This window comes from Phoca vitulina, unplaced genomic scaffold (assembly GCF_004348235.1).
Source record: "Phoca vitulina isolate PV1807 unplaced genomic scaffold, GSC_HSeal_1.0 scaffold18, whole genome shotgun sequence".
In the NCBI taxonomy this organism is placed as follows: Eukaryota; Metazoa; Chordata; class Mammalia; order Carnivora; family Phocidae; genus Phoca; species Phoca vitulina.
The window spans coordinates 11,113,477-11,140,591 of NW_022589721.1; positions in this window are offsets into that span (position 1 = coordinate 11,113,477).

Here is a 27,115-nt window from a genome sequence, read left to right on the forward strand (position 1 = left end):
ACTTAACGAAGCTTTTTTCTTATATATTTTAGAAAAGAACTAAAATACGTTGAATACAAATTTTCTGGCGAACTAAAATTTGTAAACACACACACACACACACATCTTGGAAGATAGACTTGTCAGGTATAAATGTATCTGGGAATCACTCTAAAAGATGTGTTTTTACTGTGTGCCTACATAATATTTTCATATCATGAGCACTATTACTGTCTTGAATTCTAATTATATACTTAGCTATCTCTCCATGTCCCTCTCACTCTTATTCATGGTATGACAGTATCTTAATATTTGTAGCTCCAGCATTAGGCCAGTACTGGGCACATGGGAGGTGCTGAATATTTATTTGCCAGATACATAAATTTATGAATAACATGAACCAACTGAAAGAATTAACCCAAGGAATATTGTGAAGAAATACCCTAAAAATAACATGAAGTATTTTATGCTTGTAAAACACTAAGACATGATAAACTAATGATGGTCTTTTGCTTTATTAAATGAATTTTATGATAGACTTCATGAATTTTGCCAAGTCCTTCATTATTTGGTGAAGTATCAAATTAGCAATTAGAGATTCTACCAACAACTTGAATAAAAACCAGTTGATTTGCTTTACAAAGTATGTAACAATGACCAGTAATGCTTAAACAGTGTATCAAATCGTGCTATGATAATAAAGTCATTTTTGGTCTGTTAGTCCTTGCCCTACTTAGTTCCCAACCTGAGATAGTTTGTTTAAAAGTTAACCTGGTTACTCTGAAATCCTAGGTTCCTGTCTCCTCATGCTAAAGATTTATTCTTCTAAAGATAGGCCAGAAAATCATTCAAAAATCTATACTAAGATAAAGTTGGGTGCCTATATGTGCCTATATAGGATATGGCATGCACCTGAGAGAACAAAGTGTCCATTGGGACATTGAATATCCCCAATGTTTGACCATTTCGCTTCTATCTTAAGGAGACATAAAATGGAGAAATAAATAAAATAGCTATTTTAAGAGGCTAAATATTTACGTATTTAACAAATTATATCAATATATACAATCTAAAAAACCTCTAATTACCTCTTCCTAAAAATTTACCATAAAATTCACCATAAGCAAATAAGTAATATATTTTCTTACCTTTCACAACTCTGTAAGTGTGAACACTTTGTCATAATTATAGAAATAAAGAAACTGACTTAGGTGTCAAATCAGTGATACCGTTCACCCATGGAGGGCAAGAACCAATTGTAAACCACTGGCAGACTGAAATCGGCAATAGAGGAAGTATTTACATATGGGAAATTTGTGAATGATTCAACCCCTACCCCACCCGACTCTGGAGATCCAGTTGTTAAAAAATTTACCATCATGACACTGGTTAAGTTACTCATATGTGCAAAAGTATTGTAAGTGGCAAACTAGTAATATAATCTACAATAACTGTAATCTTAGTCACTAGTTTATAATTACTAGAATTTTAGTAAACCAATGTGACTGTGTTTGGCTACAAATGGAGAAATGAAAGTTGAGTTCTTTAAAGACAGAACAAAAACACTAGGTGATTGAGTTGGAAGATAATAATTTGTCCAATGTCTTGATTTCAGGAAAGATGAAGTATACAGTTTAAATGTCAGAACTGAGCTCTTAATATGGGTCTGACATCACTTGAATTTCATCTTCCAAACAACTGTCAAAGCGATCTCCTTAAAAAGAGAAATCCATATAACTCCCATTTCAAAACCTTTGGATGTCTATTAATTCTTTACACATTGAATCCTAAGATTTTTTTTTTTAATAAATATACATGCAGTACTCCACATCTCATACTTTTCTTAATCTGCAAGTCTAAAACTTGCTTACTTTGTTTGTTTATTTATTTATTATTTATATATGTCAGCTTTAGCCTCATATCTTACATTTTAGCAACAAAAATCACCAAGTTACTAAATTTCATGCTGTCAGTACCTATAGTGATTCTCTGCTACTATCATTTTCTAAGTTCTATTAGTTTTTTAAAATACAGTTTAGGGAAAATTTCTCAGAAATTTTTCTTTTACTTTGAGCTCTCATAATAATATTTGCTTATCTGTATCATTATTTTTCCTACTTGGCATTTTAACTCTCCACTGATATGTCACCTTACACTCTTTCCATCTTTATTAATGACATACACAGCATCTTATTATTGGTAACCACAGAATTTGGCCTGTATTGGACATGCGGCAGGCACTGAATATGTATTTGCTGTATGAATAAATTAATAGATAATATGAATGTCTAGAAGAGTAAACTCAAGAAATATCTTGTGTAAAAATACTAAAGATAATATAGTATCTTATATTTGTAAAATACTAAGGTATGATGAAATGATCAACTAATGTCCAGTCTTTGGCCTACAGTTTATTTTTCTCAGTGGAAGGAAGACAACCAACTTTATGTTTTCTTTTAGATTGAAAATATGGGAATGAAAGGAGCCGCTAGCTGGCTTTATAGAAAGAGAAGGGAGGATGCAATGCTAAGGGGGGATTTGGTTTTTTTTTTTTTTTTAATCCTTCTTTGGTATTATCTTGAAAGGTCAAATTCTATGAGAAAGGAAGGAGTATGACACATTTTTTTTTTCTTTTTTTTGTTCAAGTGTTTCTACGTCATTAGATCTAGAAATTAAAAGGCTTGGTGGAAAAAGCAAACAACAAAAATAATCTCCGAACAAAGGATCATTTAGGAATATGAAATTGGAACAAGAGGCAACAGGGAAAGAATTCAGAAACCCAGGGGAAGAAAATAAGTTTGTTTTGTTTTATTTTGTTTGTTTTGTTTTGTTTTTTTAATAGCCAAAAGCAGCTTCTGTTTAAAGTGACTGTCAAGGAAAAGGACTATTAGTTCTGGAACTCTCTTCTTCCAACCACTCCTATTGAGACACCTGCCACATGGCTCACTAAGGAGTAGCTGTCCACACAGAAATGAACTGTTTGGTTAGGTATAGATTTCTTGTTATGTTAATTAAATCAATTACCTGGTTCCCCAGCTCTCTTGTGAAATTCACTCCTGGCAAAAGAATAGAAGTGGATATCAAAAGCAAACTAACATTTTCATTGATTTTTTTTCCTGAAAATAATACTATAGATCAGTAAGCATTTTCATTTTGCAAGCTGTCAAAGTGAAACATGATTTTGACAAGCAATACATGATTCAAAATATTTGAAATTTTAATTGTCTTTATCACCAAATGTTTTCCCCAGTGATTATAGTAAAGTGCAGATAAGGGCTGTGTTAGAGGTATGTTCATTAAAGGCCAGGCTGGAGGTGCGGTCAAGATCAAAGGAAGGCGTCTACATCAGAAAAGGAGAAGTATGGTAGGAGTGATATATTAATGATTAACATGAAATGACATTACACTAGATACTACTCTAAACAACATAACTAACACAGAGACTGTCATGCAGAAAAGAATACCAGCATACAATTGCCCCCTTACTAGATATTTTACCTTAATCAGACACTTTCTGACTTATTTATATAAAGCAAATTATAAGACTTTTTTGACTTAGGATCTTTGCAGTTAATGTTTCATCTTTCTGGAATGCTCTTCCCCCCGATATAGGCATGGATTCATCATGTCATCCAGATCTCCGCTCCAATGTCACCCGTTAGACAACCTACCTAACCACTCTACTATGCAAAATACATTGTAAACTATAAATTTCATGTGTCAGCCGAAATATGAATGGCAATATCCACATTTTTGTCAGTTTGGTGATGCAATTTATACCATAATAATCTGTTCTTACTTCAGATTTTTTTTTTTTTTTTTAGTTTTATGTACTTAATTCAAGATATGCTTCTCTGAACACTTAAATATTTTTTATACTGGATTTGAGCACATTACTATTGTGTGCATAAATAATTTGACCACAGCTAAAGTAAACTACATAATTTTCAATTTCTGTGGGTCCTTAGAACATTACTTTTTATACTACTTTGGCTCCCCCATTTAAGTTTACCAGCAATTTCGGATTGCTGTCATTTTTCTCCTTGCTCTAGGCCTCATTTAAGTTCTTTTTATTTGATTTTAATACTAAGAATGGGTTCAAATAATTAAAAGTCATGATTGTAATACATATGTAAATACTATGTTCATATATATATATATATATATATATACACATGTGTGCATACTACATATCTACTCTTAAAATTAATATACTAATATTAGTTTATATGTTATAATTATTTTTTAAAGATTTATTTATTTATTATTAGAGAGAGAGTACTGGGGGCAGGGACAGAGGGAGAGGGAGAGTCTTAGGCAGACTCCACGCTGAGCTTGGAGCCCCATACGTGCTTGATCTCACAACCCTGAAATCACGACCTGAGCCAAAACTAAGAGTCAGACCCTTAACTGACTGTGACACCCAGGCACCCCAATTTATATGTTATTATAATTTCTTTCATATCTGATACAAAACTAAATAATATCTAATCAGTTATTTCTCATTAATTATTTCTATAAACCTCTAGATTTTTTTCCCTTAAAACAAATACACTGTTTATGGTGATTTGTTAACATAAAGCCCTTTAGTCACATTTAAACCCACCTTTGCTATAAAGATCATGTAATAATAATTCACGTAATACAACATGAAAATCTTGGAACAAAAAGTTTTATGATAATAATTCTAAAAATATTTCAATTTGCATCACCCATCTCGGCCACTACGGCCACAAATTGTAATAGTTTGGGAGAGAGTCCTAGTAAATCAAAAAACATGACCACTTGGAAATTGCCATCTAATTCCACAGATAGAAAACGAAGTGCCCTCCATTAACAAGCTTCTAATCATCCAGCTACAATGTCAAAAAATCAATGTCACTCTTCCTTGTCATTAAGTTTGGAGAACTTGCTAAAAATACAGAAGGAGTTATCCAGTCTTACTGTTCTTTACCATCTGAATGGCTTCCAAGTCACAGTATGAAAATTACTAAAGTTAAATAAGTTGTATTACTCAGCTTTCACTACCTTATGCTGTAGTAACAAGCAAACCTCAAAACTTGGTGAATTATATTCACAAAGCTTATTTCTCATTGACTTTACATGTTGGCTTATTATTGGTTTGGCTGCAGATCTGATTTTTTATGTGTCTTCTCAAATCTGAAAAGGAGGCAAAGGTTTTCACACCAGAGGAAAAGCAAAACTGCATAAACATGTGAGTGCTCTTAAGCTTTTGCTCAGAAGTGATGAATATCATTTCAGCTCATGTTTTATTGGTCAAAACTATGACATGGTGAAGGCTGATCTCAGTGGGGCATAGAAGAAAAGTACTCTCGTGGGAATGCACAGTCAATATGTAAAAACAATAAAATCCATGACTAAAAATTGTATCAAATTAAAAAAATGAATAATTGTCCTTTGTCTCTTAAATATACACATTAATTAACCCTAGCATTTCATTAATATACTAAGCCAAAAGATTTTTTAAAATAAACCATACTATCTTCTTAGTTATTATAGTAAAGTTGAAAATATAAAAGATTGAAAATTATTACATTTTTAAGAATCTCAAATTACAAAGTTATTCTCAATAAAAAAGATGCATATGAAAAAACTTTTAAAAATATAAATAAAATAATATATAATAAATGACAGTTATAACTTTAGAAATGTTTCATTATCATTTTGATATTTAACTTGGCAATTGTTCTGTTGTTTATTGAAATATATTTAACATATAACAATATGTAAATTTAAGGTGTACAGCATGTTGATTTATATATTGTCATATGATTGCCATTGGAACAATAGTAAGCACCTCTATCATGTCACATAATTATAATTTCTTTTTTGCAGTGGGGAATAAAGATCTAGTTCTCTGGCATGGTTGATGATTATAATGTAATAAATTTGTCTATATTCACTATTCTGTGCATTATATCTCCAGAACTCACTTGCCTCCTAATTGCAAGTTTGTACCCTTAAACATCTCTCCTATTCCCCCACCCTCAGCCCCAGGTAACTACCACATTACTCTGTTTTTACAAGTTTGCCTCATTTTTATTTATTTATTTATTTATTTATTTATTTATTTATTTATTTATTAAATTCAGCATGCCTTTATTAAAGTTAGGCATTCAACATGAGAAAACAGTCTTAATCCTTACAGTATTTTCTTCTGTGGTATCTGATTAGCACCTGAAAGCACCAGTTCTGAAACCAGACTGCCAGTGTTCAAACCTCAACTTTTCCATTTACTATCTGTATGACTTTAGACAGGTATTTAGCCTACTAATAGCTCAGGTTCCTGACTTGTAATATAGGAAAAGCAAGAGAACCTACCTAATACAGTTATAGTAAGGATGAAATGAGGTAATGTGTGTGAAGTTCTGTGAACAGTGCTTGCCATATACTGATAGCTGTGTGAATGTTCAATATGATTTTTTTTTAGTTTCAAGTTTTTATTTAAATTCCACCTAGTAACTTGCAGTGTAAAATTACTTTCAGGTGTAGAATTTAGTGATTCATCACTTACATATAACACCCAGTGCTTATCACAGGTGCCCTCCTTAATACCCATCACCCATTTAACCCATCTCCCTGCCCACCTCCCCTTAGCAACCCTCAGTGTGTTCTCTATAGATAAGAGTCTGTTATATGATTTGCCTCTTTTTCTCCCCTATATTCATTTGTTTTGTTTCTTATATTCCACATATGAGTGAATTCATATGGTGTTTGTCTTTCTAATCTGACTTATCTCACTTAGCACACTATCCTCAAAGTCCATCCATGTTGTCACAAATGCCAAAATTTCCTTTTTTGTCATGTCTGAATAATATTCCATTGTATACATATACAGTAGTCCACCCTTATCCATGGAGGATACATTCTGAAACCCACAGTGGATGTCTGAACTTATGGATAGTACCAAACCCCATATACACTATGATTTTCTTTATACATACATACCTATGATAAAGTTTAATTTATAAATTAGACACTAGAAGAGATTCACAGCAATAACTATAATAAAATAGAACAATTAAACAATTACTCTAATTAAAGTCATGTGAATGTAGAGTTTCTCTCTGTGTTTCTTTCTCTCTCAAAATATCTTAGTGTACTGTACTCACCCTTCTTCTTCTTGTGATGATGAGAGATAATAAAATGCCTACCTGATGAGATGAAGTGAGGTGAATGATGTAGGTAGGCATCGTGAGATAGGGTTAGGCTACTATTAACCTTCTGATAATGTGTCATAAGGAGGACCATCTACTTCCAGACCATGGCTGACTGTGAGTCACAGAAATCATGGAAAGTAAAACTGTGGATAAGGGGAGACTACCATATCGTCCTTGTTCACTCATCAGTTGATAGCATCTTAAGTTGTTTCCCTATTTTGGCTATTGTGAATAATGCTGCAATAAACATAGAAAGCATATATCTCTTTAATATCCTGTTTTCAGTTCCTTTGGGTATATATCCAGAAGTGGAATTTCTAGATCATATGGTATATCTGTATTAATTTTTTGAGGAACCCCCATATTGTTTTCCATAGTGGCTGAAGCAATTTGCATTCCCACCAACGGTGTACAAGTGTTCCCTTTTCTTTGCATCCCCAACAACAGTTATGTCTTATCTTCATAATGACAGCTGTTCAAACAGGCGTAACGTGATATTTCATTGTGTCTTGATTTGTATTTCCCTGATAATTAGAGAAGTTGAGCATCTTTTCACATACCTGTTGGCCCTTTGGATGTCTTCTTTGGAAAAATGTCTATTTAATTCTTCTGCCCATTTTTTAATTAGATTGTTTTTTGTTGTTATTGAGTTGTAGCGTTCTTTATATATTTTGAATATTAACCACTATCAGATATATGATTTGCAAATATTTTCTCCCATTCTTTAGGTTATATTTCTTTTTTCACATCCTCCCAGTTGTTTTCTCTATGTATGTATTATGTGTTTGTGTATGTATGTTTTATTTATCCCAAAATACATGTATGGTGGATATCCAGTTACGTATTTAATTCTCTGTTTAAACATTTAAATTTAATTAGAGCATTTGATCTCTTCATAATGCTCTTCTATAAATTCTTCTTTGAATGGAAAGGTTTTATAATAAAAATCAAATTCATTATCACCAAAAAAACATTGTGCTGAATAGGTTCTATTTGCAGCTACAGATCTATTCCTCTTCAACCTGCTATTGAACCCAGCAGCCCGACTAGGAAGAACTGTATCAGTGGGTTCTGTTGTCTTCTAACTTCCAGTTTGGTTCAGCCAGTGGGAAGCACTTTTAGGAGACAAATAGTTCGAGGAGAATAAAGTTAGATTATTTTCTGCTGAGGTCCTTCCTGTTGTGCTCCTGTAGAGTGGCTGTCTTCCCTATCAGAGGCTCTTATCAGGTTGCCTTTTCCAATCAGCTCTTTCTGTCTTCTGGCAAATATTAGCACAGTGGTGGTAATGCCTCCCAACTATGACCAGCCTTGGGGGTCCTCCATGATCTCAAGTTAGTATTTTCATTACCCCTGCCCACACACTTGCAAAATTATGCTTAATTAAATTTTCCTCAATCACCACTTTTGACTGTAACTTCTGTTTCTGGCCAGGATCCTCAATGACATATTTATTCACAATTGAATGGTGCATAACTTTTTTTTTTTTAACAGCCATACATGATTATAAAAGAAGAAAAACAGAGCCTATTATTGAAAATCTACTATCTTCTTTATTTCTAACCTTTATTCCAATTCCAGCAAAGTTTGCTAACAGGTTCCAAACAGAGTATATGAAAATCTAACTTTGGTAGTGACTGTCTACACGGATTTTATATTACTCATTCTGTGGATAACCATGTACTTCTTTCTCAGAGACATGCTATAAATATTATTCACTGTAATCTCTTTGCTGCTTATTGGAGGGTAAAAAAGGAGAAATTAGAAGGAATAGATGTTTATGAAGTATTGTTGTAAGTATCCCTCACTTTTTGAAAGTTCTCCTTATATCACTTCACTTTTTGAAAAGACCTACCTTAGTAGCTATTTTTGCCAACCAAAAGAAATCTGAAGAGGATATTCACTGCTACAAAAGAAGGCAAAAGTGAAAATAGTGTTCAGCACTTGTTTTGCAGTGAGCCAATAAAGAGACAGCACCACAGCCTGAGCAGCAAGAGTGGTGCCTCCAAGCCCCTTCCGGGGGAACAACACTCAGCATCTCAGCACCAAGCCACCAAAACTCTGAACTGTGTGAGCAAGCACCTGTGCTTTATCTTTATGTCACTTTATGTTGTGCATGTGTTAGCAAGATATGTCCTAAAGTATCAGAAAAGCCTAAGAAAGGTTATTTTTGGTGTCTGGGAATGCTCAAAATTTTTTCTGTATAAATTAATGGCAATTGCTTCTCTGTTTTATGCTCTTCTGGCTTACAAAAGTTCTCATAGGAATGCTCTACTTTTGGATGGGAGGCGGGGGACCTATATATATTAGGCACTATGCTCAACACTTTTCAAATGCTATTTTATTAGCACACACTTTGCATGGTGAAATCTTTATTCAGCAAGTGCAACCTGCTTCTGAAAGTGAGTGAAGATACAAAGAAAAAGGATTAATTTGTTTATTGATTTCATTTAGAGTAATAAAAAGACCTTCAAACCTTGTGGGATATTCTTGTTGAAGCTACACTAGAAATGGGCCATCAGGCACAATTATTACTCTTATTCCTATTGACATGGACCATCAAGAAGAGTAATTTAGGACACCCTCAAGGTCACTAAGAAAGAGAATTATTTCATCAAGCTATCAAACTTATCTTAACCATGTGTTTCTCATTACATTCTCTCAAGATACTCTTCTTTAACTGAAATAAAACTAAAATTTGAATTAACTCTACATGTGCTTACCAGTAGATAATTCGTAGGAAATGCAACTGACACACAATAATTTTCCAAAGAGTACTATGTGAAAAAGAGGTGCTATTATAAAAATGAATAAAATTAAAGTAAGATAGATGGCAGGGTCTATATAATATTTTTCATTTTATTCAAAGAATTTGATATAATGAACCTACATGTTATATATTCTTATTCCACTATATATATATATGATTTTAAATAATATTAAACAAGGGGTTTAGATTACCCAATATAGCTCTCTCAATTAAGTTTAAATTGAATCTGGTTGAAACTATAAAAGAAGTGCCAAATACATAGAAAAGTGTTCATTGTTTAATGAATTTATCCTTTTTATTGACACATTCATTTTTATTTTGCAAATTTAGCTTATTTTTATTTTTACATCAAGTATATTAAAAAAACAAATATGAAATACAAGATACAAAGAAAAATTCCATATTCCTACTTTAAATAAGGAAATCCCTGGAGGGTGCCTGGCTATTCGGCTAGTATGATGCTTCTTAGCAAGAACAATTTTAAAATTGGAAATAATTCCGGGATGATCTCTTTCCAGAGTTTGTTTATTTTGGTTTTTTATTTTGTTTTATTTTGTTTTTTTTTTTTTTATTTTACAAGTGGAAGTTGTAACTCACTGAGGTAGAATGGAAATCTGGATAAGAGTGAACCCTCATGCTACAGAACTACAGTAACCAGGTGGCATTTGTGGCTTATGCTTGAATCCTTAAGAACAAACTCATGTGTATGCATGTAGGTGTGTGAAGACAAGAGGCATTGTTTGCTGAACTTCCATGATAATACTGCATTTATTAATGGCCCAAACCTACTTGTTGTGATGAGCACTGGGTGTTATATGTAAGTGATGAATAACTAAATTCTACTCCTGAAACAATGTTACACTATATGTTAACTAACTAGAATTTAAATAAAAACTTAGAACAACAACAACAAAAATAATGGCCCAGACCTCTGATGGGCTTATATCTTTTAAATGGCACTTTATATTAGACAAACCCCTAGATGGAGCACAGAAAGTCATTTTCATTAATTTGTAAGTTCCATTTTGTTGCTGTAACTGCCATATTTAACATGTAAGACCATAGTAGGTAGCATTTTTATGGTGTATTATGAAAATAAAAATATTGCCTGTAGAGGGACACCTGGGTGGCTCAGTTGGTTAAGTGTCTGACTCTTGATTTCAGCTCAGGTCATGATCTCAGGGTCGAGAGGCAGAGCTCTGTGTTGGGCTCTGCACTGAGCATGGAGCCTGCTTGAGATTCTCTCTCTCCCTCTCTCTCTCCCTCCCCTACGCCCCACTCATGCTCTTGCTCTCTCAACCCCCCAAAATATATATTTTTTATATTTGTAAATATGCATAATATATATAATATTTGTAAAATATATATATATATATATATATATATATAGCCTGTAGATTCCAGTTTTATCATGTTAACTTTATTATTAAATTTAGTTTCTTAAAGTTACCCATGAAAATAAAGAAAATGAAGAAGTCATGAAAAATAGTTTTAAAATATTTTTGAAAAATAAAAGGAAGGGCACCTGTGTGGCTCAGTCAGTTGAGCGTTTGTCTTCGGCTCAGGTCATGATCCCAGGGTCCTGGGATCAAACCCCGCATTGGGCTCCCTCCTCGGTGGGGAGTCTGCTTCTCCCTCTCCCTCTGCAGCTCCCCCTGCTTGTGCTCTCTCACTCTCTGTCAAATAAATAAACAAAATCTTTAAAAAAAAAGTGAAAGGAAATATATTGCCATTTAAGGAAGAAATTATTCCAATTCTCTACTATCTCTTTCAGAGGATAGAAGCAAAAGAAATACATCCTAACTCATTCTACGAAGCTGGCATTACCCTAATATTAAAGCCAGACAGACATTCTAGGAAAAGAAAACTACAAATAATATCCCTCATGAAAACACATGCAAAAATCATCAACAAAATGCTCACAAATTAAATAAAAATATATGAAAGAATTATCCACTATTACCAAGTGGTATTTATCCCAGGCATGCAGGGCTGGCTCAACATTTGAACATCAATTAATTAATAAATTAACAGATTAAAAAAGAAAAATCACAGGCTAATATCAATAGATGCAGAAAAGGCACTTGACAAAATCCAACATAAATTCATAATAAAACCCAGTGAAGTAGCAATAAAGGGGGACTTTCTCAACTTTATATATACTATCTACATAAAACCTACAACTAACATCATAGTTAATGGTGAGAACATGAAGCCTTCTCAATAAGATCAAGTATAAGGCAAGGATACCCCCCTTACCACTCTTTGTCAACATCATAATGAAATTCTTTTCTAATGCAATAAGGATAAAAAGGTATACAGATTGGGAAGGAAAATATGAAACTGTTCATAGATGTCATGATCATCTATATAGAAAATCAAGAAGAATCAATAAAAAAAATCATGGAACTAATAAGTGATTATGGCAAGATTTCAGGATACAGGATTAATAGACAAAAGTCATTTGTTTTCCTCTAAAGTGGGATTCAAGATGAAAAACACAGTACCATTTATATTATTACTCAAAAAAAATGAAATGCTTAGGTATAAATCTAGCAAAATATATGCAACATCTCTATGAGGAAAGCTACAGAACTCTGATGAACAAAATCCAAAAAGAACTAAATAAATGGGAAAGATGATCCAAGTTAATTGATAGGAAGACTCAAAATTGTCCAAATGTCAGATCTTTCCAACCTTTTCTACAGATTTAATACAATACCAGTAAAATACCCCAGTGAGTTATTTTATTGATACGAGCAAACTGATTCTAAAGTTTATATGGACAGGCAAAATACCTGGAATAGCTAACACAATACTGAAGAAGAACAAAGTTGGAAGACTGATGTGGCCCAACTTCAAGGGTTATTATGAATGTACAGTAATCAAGACAGTGTGGTATTGGTAAAAGAATAAAGAAGTAGATCAATGGAACAGAATAGAGAGCTGAGAAATAACCCCCATAAATATAGTTAACTCATCTTTGACAAAGGATCAAAGGCGATACAATAGAGCAAAGATAGTATCTTCAACAAATAGTGCTGGAACAATTGGAAATCCACATGCAGAAAAATGAATCTAGCACAAATTTTATACCCTCTATAAAAATTAACTCTAATTGGATCATAGACATAAATGTAAAATGCAAAACTGTAAAACTTCTAGGAGTTTACAGGAGAAAACCTAGATGACCTTGGATAAGGTGATGCCTTTTTAGATACAACTCCAAAGATGTGATATGCAAAAAGAATAATTGATAAGGTGGAGTTCATTTAAATTAAAAACTTTTGCTTTATGATAATATCAAGAGAATGAGAAAATAAACCACAGACTGGGAGAACATATTTGCAAAGACAGATCTGATAAAGCATTTTTATCCAATGTATATAAAGAATTTTTAAAACTCAACAATTAGAAAAAAAAAAACAAAACTGGGTTTAAAAAGGGGCCAAAGATCATAAACACGTCACCAAAGATGTAATGACAAACACACATATGAAAAGATGCTCTACAATATTGGTTCTTCAATACATGTTTTTCTTAATCATAATTGTGTGCAACATACTATTCATGAATTTTCATCTTTTGCATTAAGGTTTTCATGTCATTTTTTTAAATTAATTACTTATTTACTTGAGAGAGAGAAAGCATGCAGGGGAAGGGGCAGAGGGAGAAGCAGAGGGGGAGAGAGTCTCCCAAGCAGGCTCCATTCTGACTGTGGAGCCTGATGTGGGACTCAATTTCATGACCCTCAGATCACTGCCTGAGCTGAAACCAAGAGTCTGACGCTTAACTGATTATGCCACCCAGGTGCCCCTTCATGCCATCTTTTAATGTTCATCTAGGCCAGTTTTGCTCTTTAATACCAGTAATGAATATTCAAATCTGCTTTTGCTGTTTTATTTTGCTTAAAATTTTGTCCTTAATCTAATTTTCTACCAATGATGAACCCACATTGATACATCATAATCACCCAATGTCTATAGTTTACCTCAGGATATAATGACATTTATCCATCATTATAATATCATACAGGGAAATGCAAATTTTAAAAAAATGTGATGCCACTACACATCTATTAGAATGGCCAAAATATGGAACACTGTCACCACCAAATGCTGGCAAGGAGCACATGCTGGATCATATGTTAAGTGTATGCTTTTAACTTTTTAAGAAACTACCAAACTCTTCCAAAGCAGCTGTACCATTTTGCATTTCCATCAGCAATATATGAGAGTTCCATGTTCTTACTAGCATTTAGTTTTTGCTATTTATTTGTTTGTTTGTTTATTTATTTCAAGTTTTTATTTAAATTCCAGTTAGTTAACATACATGCAATATTAGTTCAGGTGTAGAATTTAGTGATCTGTCACTTACATACTGCATGCACCCAGTGCTCATCACAGCAGGTGCCCTCCTTAATACCCATGACCCATTTAACTTGGAATAAAAATGACCTTGTTGATTATTATATGGAGATTCTGTCAATCAGTTGATGTACAAATCTATGTCTATTACTGCAAGAAGCAATATGTAATCATTAATGACATTTGTGAAAACAGTTACCTTAAGATCTTTCATACCCATTTTTAGAAATACTACCAATTTTTTTTTTAAGTTTTATTTTCTTCCAAGTTTTTATTTAAATTCCAGTTAGTTAACATAGAGTGTAATATTAGGTTCAGAAGTAGGATTTGGTGATTCATCACCTGCATACGATACCCAGTGCTCATCACAGCAGGTGCCCTCCTTAATACCCATCACCCATTTAACCCATCCCCCTGCCCACCTCCCCTCCAGCAACCATCAGTTTTTTCTCTATAACTGAGAGTCTGTTTTATGGTTTCCCTTCTCTCTTTCTCCCCCCTCTATGTTCATTTGTTTTGTTTCTTAAAGTCCACGTATGCGTGAAATCATATGGTATTTGTCTTTCTCTGACTGACTTATTTCGTTTAGCATAATAGTCTATAGCTTAATCCATGCTGTATTTTTGTAAACATTTATGGAAATGACAGATTAACTAAAGTTGTTATACTCACTTTCCCTTACACTGCCATGAGTGTAAATCCATTTCCCTTTTCAAAGCAATTATTTGAGGGCGCCTGGGTGGCTCAGTTGGTTAAGCGACTGCCTTCGGCTCAGATCATGATCCTGGAGTCCCTGGATCGAGTCCCGCATCGGGCTCCCTGCTCGGCAGGGAGTCTGCTTCTCCCTCTGACCCTCCCCCCCTCTCATGTGCTCTCTCTCTCATTCTCTCTCTCTCAAATAAAAAAAATAAAATAAAAAATAAAAAATAAAAAAAATAATAAAAAAAAAAGCAATTATTTGAAAGATCTTAAGCATGACCAGACACAAAGGTAACTGCTTTCAGAAACATCATTAATGATTACATATTTTTTCTTGCAGTAATAGATGCACATTTATACATCAACTGATTGACAGAATTTCTATATAATAATCAATAAGGTCATTTTTATCCCAAGTTATATCTAGAATCCTTTCTTGTAATTGAAAGTGAATACATATGTGCATACACACATACAATATAAATAGCATGTCTTATTCTTTTTACTAACATTACTGATATTGCTAATTAGTTAATAGCAATTTAAAGATTCATATGGTCACTAATGATTTATTAATTGAGGGCAGCCAGAAATAATGGTGAAATGAGCATCCTTCTATATGACCTTGCAAAGGTCAAGGGCAAAGCCAACACCAAATGACAGGTTCCTGTCTAATAAAAAGGTATAAAATGAACTTCACACTCCATATCGCCAATTCTATTTTCTGTGCCATTACTTCTGCTTTACGTTGCTTCTGTGAGAGATTATATTCTACTGAGTACTTGTCTACTTCCATCATTTCTCTATCTACTAATTCTCCAAGCAGCTCTCCTATCATTTTTAAAATTTTATTTTACTGGGCGCCTGGGTGGCTCAGTTGGTTAAGCGACTGCCTTCGGCTCAGGTCATGATCCTGGAGTCCCTGGATCAAGTCCCGCATCGGGCTCCCTGCTCAGCAAGGAGCCTGCTTCTCCCTCTGACCCTCCCCCCTCTCATGTGCTCTCTCTCTCTCATTCTGTCTGTCTCAAATAAATAAATAAAATCTTAAAAAAAAAAAAAATAAAAAAATAAAATTTTATTTTACCTTCTGATTATTTTTCAAGTTTGTGTCCTCTTAAATTTTATTGAGGCTATAAAAGATTTCACTAAATTACTTAATCTGTTTTTAACTGATTTCTTGTTGCCCTCTTATATAATCATTTGAATGGGATTGAAATCCCAATGAATATCACTGCTAAGTGTTCCTGAGGGGAATGGGGACAAATCTAGAACTATGAGCCATTTCACTTGTAGAACTTAATTTCTGTGTATTTTTTTTTTTCTTTGAAACTTATGAATCAGATTAGGTCAGTCTCTGTTTCAGATGTGGCTTTCTTTTATAACAGGGACAAACTTTCCACATCATGAAAAAATTTCACCTCATCACTACTTTTCAATTTGATATAGCCCCTGGAATTTATCATCACCCATAGCTGATTTTAATATTTAACTTTTAGCAATAAAGTTTGGATTGCTCTCTACCAGTCTCCCCGCTTTCCTAGCTTCTAGTCTGTCACCTTCTAAGTCAGGGGAATGTGTGGGAATCTTTCAGATCTACTCCACTTCTGGAAATGAAACAGAATGTTGTTGTACCCGAAGAGATTGTCACAAGTTGATCTTTAATATATTCCTCCATCTGGTTCTCCTTGTAGTGAACAAAAATTAAATTGCTCAAGTTTTCTGGCATATATATGGCATTCTCCATTTTTTTTTGTAGTTTCAAGTTTTTATTTAAATTCCAATTAGTTAACATACAGTGTAATATTAGTTTCAGGTGTAGAATATAGTGATTCAACACTTCCATACAACACCCGGTGCTCATCAGGACCAGTGCACTCCTTAACCCCATCACCTATTTCACCCATCCCCCACCTCCTCCCCTCTGGTAACCATCAGTTTGTTCTCTATAGTTAAGAGTCTGTTTCTTGGTTTTCCTCTCTGCTTTAAAACCTCTATGTTCATTTGTTTTTTTTTCTTAAATTCCACATATGAGTGAAATCATATGATTTGTCTTTCTCTGACTGACTTATTTTGCTTAGTTTTAAAAGCTTAGGTATATTCTTTTGTTTTTATTTACTTGCTCATTCTAATGGGAATATGGAAGATGAATAATGCACCTTTGCCAGAAGACCATTATTTTGACAGATACTCCTACCAAAAAAAAAAAAAAAAAAATTAAAAATCCTCCTATGAAAATAATTTTTTTAGGGAAAATAACTTTTTAGGGAAAGATGACTTAGAAAACGTGCACAGATTACATGAAAGCCCAGGTAATAAAATTAGTGATTTTTTTTTTTTAAAGGTTAACTAATTAGAATATTCCTTTTTGTGGATATTACTTTCCTATATTTTTATAGCTTTATTTTTTCAAATTTGAATCTGGCCTGTGGACACTAGTTTTCTTACTCTTGATTTAAGAACATAAAATTGATTAACTTATTATTAAACTAGTAAGCAATGGTAGTTTTCACTCTGTCTGACTAAGACAAACAGATCCTGGAAGTGCTCTGTCCATATCCCCTAAATGCTTAGTCTTGTATGCTGCTGGATTTCTTACTGCCACCTGCACCTCTCTTTACCTGAGACTTTTTACCTGGCTGCTGGGACCAATATTGCCCCTAAATTGCAGGACTGCAAATGAGCATTCCCATCCCCCAGAGCTGTGCTCACCCAATGACAGAGGAGATAACAGCTCCCTTGACTCAGGTGTGTGTTCTATACCATTCCCTATGCTGCTTTGTTGGGATAAGGCCCCACTTGCTCAGAGTGGAAACTTGTTTGAAATCATCCGTCATTGGCTTCCTTTTCTTTCTAGTTTTACCCTCCCACTCTCCATGAGTATTTTCTGAAATTACTCCCAAATTTTCACTTTATCCCTGTCTCAATGATCTGCTTTTGTTGGACCCTAAACAAATAAACAAAGAGCTCCATTAAATAGTGCTTGTATATACAGAATCAAAAAGAAACAAAACAAAACCTTTCCAACATGATCAATAGATAAATACACCGCAAGTTTATATTAAATGTCATGAATATTCAGTATCTTAACCCACACCTTCCCAATAGGTATTTGGCAGTTTACTGCTGTATCACAATTGTGTTACAGTCCACAGAGATATTGGTTATGTCATCCCTAGCAGGCCAGAATCCCTAGTCAAGGTGTCTCTACTTAAACATAATCTGTTTTCCCCACTCTATCATATAAATATTACCACATCCTGTAAATGCCAGTATTTTTTAAATGTTGGAAGAACTGTCTTACTGGTGTAAGAAGTGTCTTACTGGTATCAGATTTTTCTGCAAGCTGTATAATACACAACTTTCCATGGATGAATTGAATGAAAGTTAAAATTAATGCCATATATAACAAGGTTCTGCAATAACCATTAGTTATAGTGAGCATTAAGTATTTGGAAAATTCCCAAGGATTAAAGAAAACATAAATATACACAAATATGGTTCTTAAGCTTATATAAATATTTATCAACTTTAGATAATTCTCAGGATTTTAATTACTATTTTTGGAGATGTAAGAATTCTCAATTAACTAACCCAATGAGAATATTAATAATCAATGAGCTAATATTCTTTGTAGAAATATAAGAGGATGATAGCTAGTTGATGCACTAGGGTCTTCAGATTTAACAAATATCAATCATCTTGGCTAAATGGCCATATTACTAGAGGCTCTGATATACAGGAGTGTTAAATGTTCACTACCATTGCTTTTTTGACATACATAAATTAAATAAAAAAATAAGAATACACAAATACATTTATCTTTAGTTATTGGGTGGCTCAGAAAAAAATTTGATCTTTTTAAAGTTGTCATTTAAATTCTAGTTAATATACAGTGTATAATTAGTTTCAGGTGTACAATGTAGTGATTCAACACTTCCATACAACACCTGGTGCTCATCACAAGTGCACTCCTTAATCCCCATCACCTATTTCACCCATCCCCCTGCCCTCATCCCTTCTGGTAACCATCAGTTTGTTCCCTATAGTTAAGAGTCTGTTCCTGGGACAGGGTGGCTCAGTCAGTTAAGCGTCTGCCTTTGGCTCAAGTCATGATCCCAGGGTCCTGCTTCTCCCTCTGCTCGTCTCCCTGCTCCTTCTCTCTCTCCCTCACTCTCTCTCTCAAATAAATAAATAAAATCTTGAAAAAAAAAAAAAAAGTCTGTTCCTTGGTTTGCCTCCCTCTCTCTTTTTTCTTTCCCTTTGCTAGTTTATTTTTTTCTTAAATTCCACATATGAGTGAAGTCGTATAGTATTTGTCTTTAACTGACTTATTTCGCTTAGCATAATACCCTCCAGTTTCATCCTCGTTGTTGCAAATGGCAAGATTTCATTCTTTTTATGGCTGAATAATATTCCATTATATATATATATATATATATATATATATGCCATCTATAACAAGGTTCTGCAATAATCATTAGTTATATTGAGCATTAAATGTGATATATATGCATATATATATATATATATATATATATATATATGCATGCACACTAGGGTCTATGTGTATATGTATATATACATACCACCTCTTATTTTTTTTTCCTCAGATCTAGAGTCAGGGGTAGGTTTTGGGCCAGGGTTAGGGCTCGAGTTAGGGTTTGGGACAGGGTGAGTGTATGTGCCTGGTATTCTGTAGTTCAGAGGTCACTCTAGAGTGTTAAGTTTAGGGTTAGGGTTATGGGATAATGGTTAGGAGTTAGGGTAAAGGTTAGGGATATGGCTAGGGTTAGAGTTCAGGTTAGGTTATATACCCGGCATCCTGCAGTTCAAAGACCTCTCCAGAGAGAATAAACCCAAGTCTTCTGCTGGGGTAAGAAAAGAAATGGCAGCCATTTACCCAGCTGAGGCAAAGAGCGGATTTATGGCTCTTAAATACTTTTTAAATTGATATTCAGTTATTCTTTCAGTATTTATCACTATGTTCAAAACCATTTTGAGAAATAATGCCATTTCTTAAATATTTAGGGTCTTCTCCAGAATAATAGGCTGCTTCTAAGCTTTCTTATTATGTGTTCAGAAACCCATTTTCTTACATACAGGGTTAGGGTTTGATTAGGGTTAGGGTGAGAATATGTGTCTGGGGGGCACCTGGGTGGCTCAGTCAGTTAAGCGTTTGCCTTTGGCTCAGGTCATGATTCCAGGGTCTTGGGATAGAGCGCTGTGTCGGGCTCTCTGCTCAGCAGGAAACCTGCTTCTCCCTCTCCCTCTGCCTCTGCCTGCTGCTCCCCCTGCTTGTGCGCTCTCTCTCTCTCTGTCAAATAAATAAATAAATAAAATCTTAAAAAAAAAAAAAAAGAAAGAAAAGAAAAAGAATATGTGCCTGGTATCCTGCAGCTCAGAGCCTCTCCAGAGCATTAGGTTTAGGGTTAGAGTTAGGGTGAGGGTATGTTCCTGCTATCCTGCAGTTCAGAGACCTTTCTAGAGGGTCAGTTTTAGGGTTAGGGTTAGGGTTAAGAGTTACAATTTGGGGTAGGGTATGGTTATGTTTAGAGTTAGGGTTAGTGTTAAGTGTTATGGTTGGGTTTAGGGTTAAGGTTATTGTTACTATTAGGGCTAGTGTTTGTTTCTATTATTCTGAAGTTCAGAGACCTCTCTAGAGCATTAGGTTTAGGGTCAGAATTAGGGTTAGTAGTTAGCTTTAGGAGTTAGGTGTTGGGTTAGGGTTAGGTTAAGTGTAGGGTTAGGGTTAGGATTAAGGTTTGAATTTGGTTTAGCATTAGTGTGAGTCTATGTACCTGGTATTCTGCAGTTCAGAGATCTCTCAAGATGGTTAGGTTTAGGATTACGGGGTATAGTTTGGGGGAGGGTTAGGTGTATCATTAAGGTAGGGTTAGTTTTAAAGTTTAGGCTTAGGTTTAGTGTTAAGGTTATGGTTAGCGTTAGGTTTGGGGTTTGTGCCTGGTATCCTACTTTTGAGAGATTTCACCAGAGAATAAAGCCCAGACTTTTGCTTGGGTGATAAGACATGGCCCCCATCCACCAACCTGAGGCAAGAGGAGATATGGGGTTCTAAATACTCTTTAAATCAATATTCAGTCAATCCTCTTACTTTTAATCTCTCGTTTCACACCCATTTTTTAGTAATACTACTAATTCTTTTTTTTAAGTTTTATTTTCTTTCATGACTTTATTTTAATTCCAGTTAGTTAACAGAGTGTAATATTAGGTTCAGGTGTAAGATTTAGTGATTCATCACTTGCATACAACACCCAGTGCTCATCACAGCAAGTGCTCTCCCTAATGCTCATTTCCCATTTAACCCATCCCTCTGCCCACCTCCCCTCCAGCAACTCAGTTCATTCTCTGAAGAATCTGTTTTATGGTTTGCATCTCTCTTTTTTTGTTTCCCCTATGTTCACCTGTTTTGTTTCTTAAATTCTACATAGAGTGAAATCATACGGTATTTTCTCTCATTGACTTATTTCGTTTAGCATAATATACTCTACCTCCATTCACATCCTTGCAAATGGCAAGATTTCATTCTTTTTTATGGTAGATAATGACTATGAGTGTATTTTTCAAGGCATAAAAACTACCTGTTGTATAGAAAATTAGTTTATCAATTTCTATGCCAAGGCTGAAGAAAATGAAAGTATTGGGAGTTATTTATGAAAATATTAAGAGCACAATGTTTTAGTCAGATTATATATGATTTTGCAAAATAACTAAAAATGCACAGTTAATCACAAAATGCTGGCATAGCATGAAACTCTTTATGCTATATACTTTTAAAATTCCGTATTCTATTTTTAAAGTTGACTATATGTTTTTATTCCAATTGAAAGCAAATTATAGTGTATAGGAAAGAAATGTCTGGAGTCTATTTTGGATCTATTGTCATGTTGATCTGTTTTCACAATACTCCCTTCCCAGAAGTCTTTTATATACATTCTGTGAATTTGTCTTTACCTCAGAATTTTATTAGTGTTGTGAACTATGCATCAGTCTCAGTTCAATCACTATATACCTGGATAGGTAAACAAAATACTGTTTATTTGAAAATAAAACAGTTTTAATATAATAATAATCTTGAACTTTATCATACTGAGGATATGTTTAATGTTATATATCTCCTTATAAAATAAATATTATTAATCCAAATGAAATAGCATATGAAACTGCAACATCAGATGGGGAATCTGCATTGGAATCTGAAAAGCAGTATTAAAAGATGTGATTTTGCTGATCTTTATTGTAATCAACAATTATTGAGTGATTATGTAAAGATAAAAAATAAAACAATGTCTGTGAAATTGTCTGGAATAATGCTTTGTCCATAGTAGGTATATAATAAACTTTGATTGAATCTGTAGCAAACGTTGCCTAGAAATTAGGGATAAAATATAGATAGCACTTGTTCTCCTCTGTCAAGAAGACAATTTAATTAACAAGGCAAAAGATATGTATAAATTTAAATTGATTACTTATGTAGGCTAGTCTTTGCTATTATGCTATATGACTTAGACTAAAGTAAATTCTGCTGTCTTGGAATGACTGTAGTCCTTTTTTTTTACCCTGTTTATGTATGTTTTGTATCTAAGCCTTATATCTGAAACGTGCATGTGTGTATTAAATTCTATTTTAGCACCTCCTCCCAGATACTTGGCATTGCTATACTCTGTATAACGTTTGCTATACAAATGCTCAGTGGTGATGACAGTGATAGAAAAAGGTTGGAAAGAGTCGTAACTGTTTGGTAGAGGAGCTTGCGCTTGGCCACGGAGATTGGGTGCCACTGAAATAAAACATTCAGTGAATAAGTATAAAAGCATTCCAAAGAATAAAACAGTGTGACAAATAAAGGAAGCAGGTGTGTGTGTGGCATGCCTGGGAAACAGTGATTACATAGATTTGGATGAATTTAAGACAACTAAAAGATAAAATGGCAGAAGTATTTCTGTTTATAACACTATAATACACACACACAAAAGATGTTCAAATGATCATACTATAGAAAAAATGTATAGAAGTCTTCTTTTTCTGATGAATGAACGGGGAGGCCACAGCCTAGACTTGGCAGAGAAACTATGGAATTGGATTCACTCGTTAATTCCCAACCATTCTTTTCTGGTGTACACTAGAGAATGGATGATTATGTAACTCTATAATGTTAAAATCTGACGGCTCTGCAAAAAGTCTTTCTGGTACCGTATTTTTAAATGTTTCTGCTTCCCCAGCTGGGATAGGCATCAGAAATCTCTAAAATATAACCATTGTCATTTTTTCAAATCATTAGTTTTTTGGTGAAAATCATAGCAAGCCCAGACCTCATGCTGAGGACATCTGCATCTGAATATCATAAAGCAGCCTTGAACCATAGCAAACCTTAGTTCAAAATTGGCTAGCACATTGATTTGAATGAGTGTACTGTATTGGTTTTCTGTTTTCTTCTGATTTTTATAAATTTCCAAACAATTGATCTGAGGGCCATTTTAAACCATATTACAAAGTTGGTGAAGTGTGATTACTCAGAGCAAAATGTAAAAACTAAATTTATAAATAAAATTAAGGATGAGATTGAGAGAGAGAACCTTCATGTAATCCCCCCACTTTCATTTAGTGCATCTATTGTACAGAAGCAAATTTTATAGAAAATATAAATAACATATGAAGGGACTTATAAAGGGGATTTTCAAAAGGCTTAAAATTACAAGTTAACATCTTATCTTGGGTCCTAAGTTACATATCTGAATGTCAAGTCCTTAGATATTTTTCTCTCCTTGCTTATAAGTATTTGAATTATTGAAGAAATTTTACATTATAAAATTACTTTCTGTTGTATTTTTGCCCTCTTTACAGACCAGATAAGTTCTCAATATATGACCCTACATAAAACTCTTGACCTCCTAGTACTTTTCACAGAAAGCTTAATGAGAGTTTCTCCATCAGACACTAAACTTAATAAAAATAAGGACATCACCCATCTGGATCACTGCTTTATCCTAGAGTAAGCCAGTCAAAATACAGACCATAGATAAAAGTATTTATTAAATTAACACATCTGTTAAGTAATTATAAAAATATTGAGTGTTATAAAGAATGGTTGTAGACAATGAGAATAATTGGACCAATAGGAAATCACAAACTGAGACTTGAAGTATGAGTAGGGATTAGCTGTGAAGACATTATTGAACTATAGAGAAGGGAATTTTAGGCTGAGTAAACTATTATACATTCAGTAATTTCTCAATCACTGCATCTGTATGTGTGTATATTCTATGTATATGGGCCTAAGTATGTGGATATATGTAAAAATATGCATGTGCATAAGACATATTACTTATATAATCTATAAAATAATGCTTAGGAATCCCTTCTATTATTTCTTTGTCTTGTCTTGCCAAGGATCTTCTACACACAGTTTGGGAACTATTAAACAATAAGTCTTTAACATAACTCTAAAGACCTCTAGAATTAAATGGAGTCATCACAACACTTAATTTTAGAGACTATTTCCTTCTGAGACTTGTCTGCCCTGAATATCATGATGTTAATGTTTTCTCCTGTTTTTCTAACTATTTCTTCTATGTCTTTATCTTTGGCGTTTCTTCTGATCAAGATTTTTCAAGTGGGGACATCTCTGAACATATTTGGGCTGTGTTTGCTGTTTTGTGTAAATATGTCTGTCTCTTGTTCTGTACTTTAAAAGGATCCATCTCTTTGTTTCTTCCCATCTATCTCTACTATTCCAACTGTCAATTCTGAGGTATGAGTTTTTAATATAAATGTCTGATCTCATTTTAAAGCTTCAATCCTGAGTTTCAAAATTGTCAGAAGACATTTTTACCTCCATGAAATGCTATTGTGTCAAAATCAAATGGTAAAAAATATCAGACACAATGATGGAAAATATGTAGAACGTGAATAGAAAAGGGCTGAAGGCACAATTCTGGGGATTATCAACATTTCCATATAGGGAAAATGATAACTTTAAAGGAGCTAAAAATAAACTAATGCAGAGTAATATGGCAAACCTGAGGTGTCATGTCAGAGAAAGTAAGGGAGAAGAAGGTTACCAGAAAGAGCAAATCTATCTACCTGTCTTTTATCTATTTAATCTATCATCTAACCGTAATTTTACAATCAAGAAAGGTTTCCAGTAGCTTTAACAAATAGAGAATTATGTGTGATCCTGAGGAAGACTTCTAAAAGAGGACTGGAAGTATGGAATTAGAATTTGTGAAGCTATGAAGTAAATGAATGGGGAGATATGAAGACAGAATAGATTTACTCTTCTAGGAAGTTTGGCTTTAGTTTGTCTTTGATATAATTATAAGCAAAAACATCAGGAAGGAACACCAAATTTAGCCTGTGCCTTGCCTTTCCTAAAGAGGAGCACATGAATTGAATGTTAAAGAACATATCATATTTTCAAGATGACAAGAGTTGGGGCACCTGTCAGTTAAGTGGCGCAGTCAGTTAAGTGTCTGACTCTTGGTTTTGGCTCAGGTCATGGTCTCAGTCAAGGTCCTGAGATGGAGCCCTGAGTCAGGCTGCCCACTGGATGTGGAGCCTGATTAAGATTCTCTCTCTCTCTTTCTCCCTCTGCCCCTCCCCCACCTCTCTCTCTCTCAAATAAATAAATCTTTAAAAAAAAAAGGTGACAAGAGTAATCAGAGTGGCATTCTAGAGTACTAAAACAAAAACCACAAGTTATCATCAAGAAATTATAGTAGAGCTGAGCAAGACTAATGCAGATAAAAATGAGGCTGGGAAGAAATTAAAAGGCCAGTTCATAAAAGGTCTTACATGCCTTACTAAAAAACTTCAAATTTAATAATTAAAATATTAATATCAGTCAACATATAGTTATTTTGTGTCAGACACTATTTAAGGTTTTTACCCATGCTATTTATTCATATATTCAGAAAACATTTTTTAAGATTTTATTTATTTATTTATTTATTTAGAGAGTGGGAACAGAGGGAGGGGCCCAGGGAGAGGGAGAGAGAGAATGTCGAGCAGTGCAAATTCCCCAATTACTTCTCCAAGTTAATTGCCAGGGTTGGAAATGCAAGAGAGAGATACAGAAAAGAAAGACTATAGATTCAAAGAACCAGAAAGACAGTAACCAATCACAAACTACGAACTTTTTCTGGATCTAGCTTCAAGCAAATATTTATAATTTTTTAAATGACATTTGTAAAGCAGTTGGAAATTTGAATACTGACTAGAGATACTGATCTTAAATATTGCTAATTTTATAGGTGTCTAAATCATTTATCATTTTATTTTTAAAGAACACTTATCTTTTAGTGAAACATGCTGATGAAATATCTGATATATGACATACGGGATTTGCTTTAATAACATGGGCAAAGAATGTTGGGGATATAATGAGATAAGATGGGCTGTGAGTTAATGACTGTAGATGCTGGATGTTGGATACATGGGCTTCCATTATACTATTGTCAGTTGTATATGCTTATGTTTGCCTAGTGTATGTATTCGATATAATGTATTTATGTAGCATATATTAAATGTAATATAGTAAATGTAATAAATTAATATAAAAATTAAAACAAAAATCAACCACTTTACGGAGAAATAAACATAACACAATGTAAGCTGAGGGAGGAAGAGGTTTCAAGAATATGAGCAAGACTGTGTCAGAATCAAGGTGAAGGGTCAGGCTGGAATTCAGTGAATTTGACAATTTTGAAATGATTGATGACTTTTGTATTTTTTTTAAAAGATTTTATTTATTTATTTATTTGTCAGAGAGAGAGAGCACAAGCAGGAGGAGCTGCAGGCAGAGGGAGAAGCAGGCTTCCCGCTGAGCAGGGAGCCCGATGTGGGACTTGATCCCAGGACCCTGGATCATGACCTGAGCCGAAGGCTGACGCTTAACTGACTGAGTCACCCAGGTGTCCCGTCTTTTCTATTTTTTATTGATAACACAATTCTCCCAATCATATAATCACATGTTCTTATCATAGCCTTCAGTTTCTAATTCTCCCTCAAATCCCACCTTCATTACTCCCTCCCTCCAGTTCAAAATTATGTAGAGGATAGCTTTCTTTCACACATCTCATACATTTCAGGGTGTTCTTTTCTTT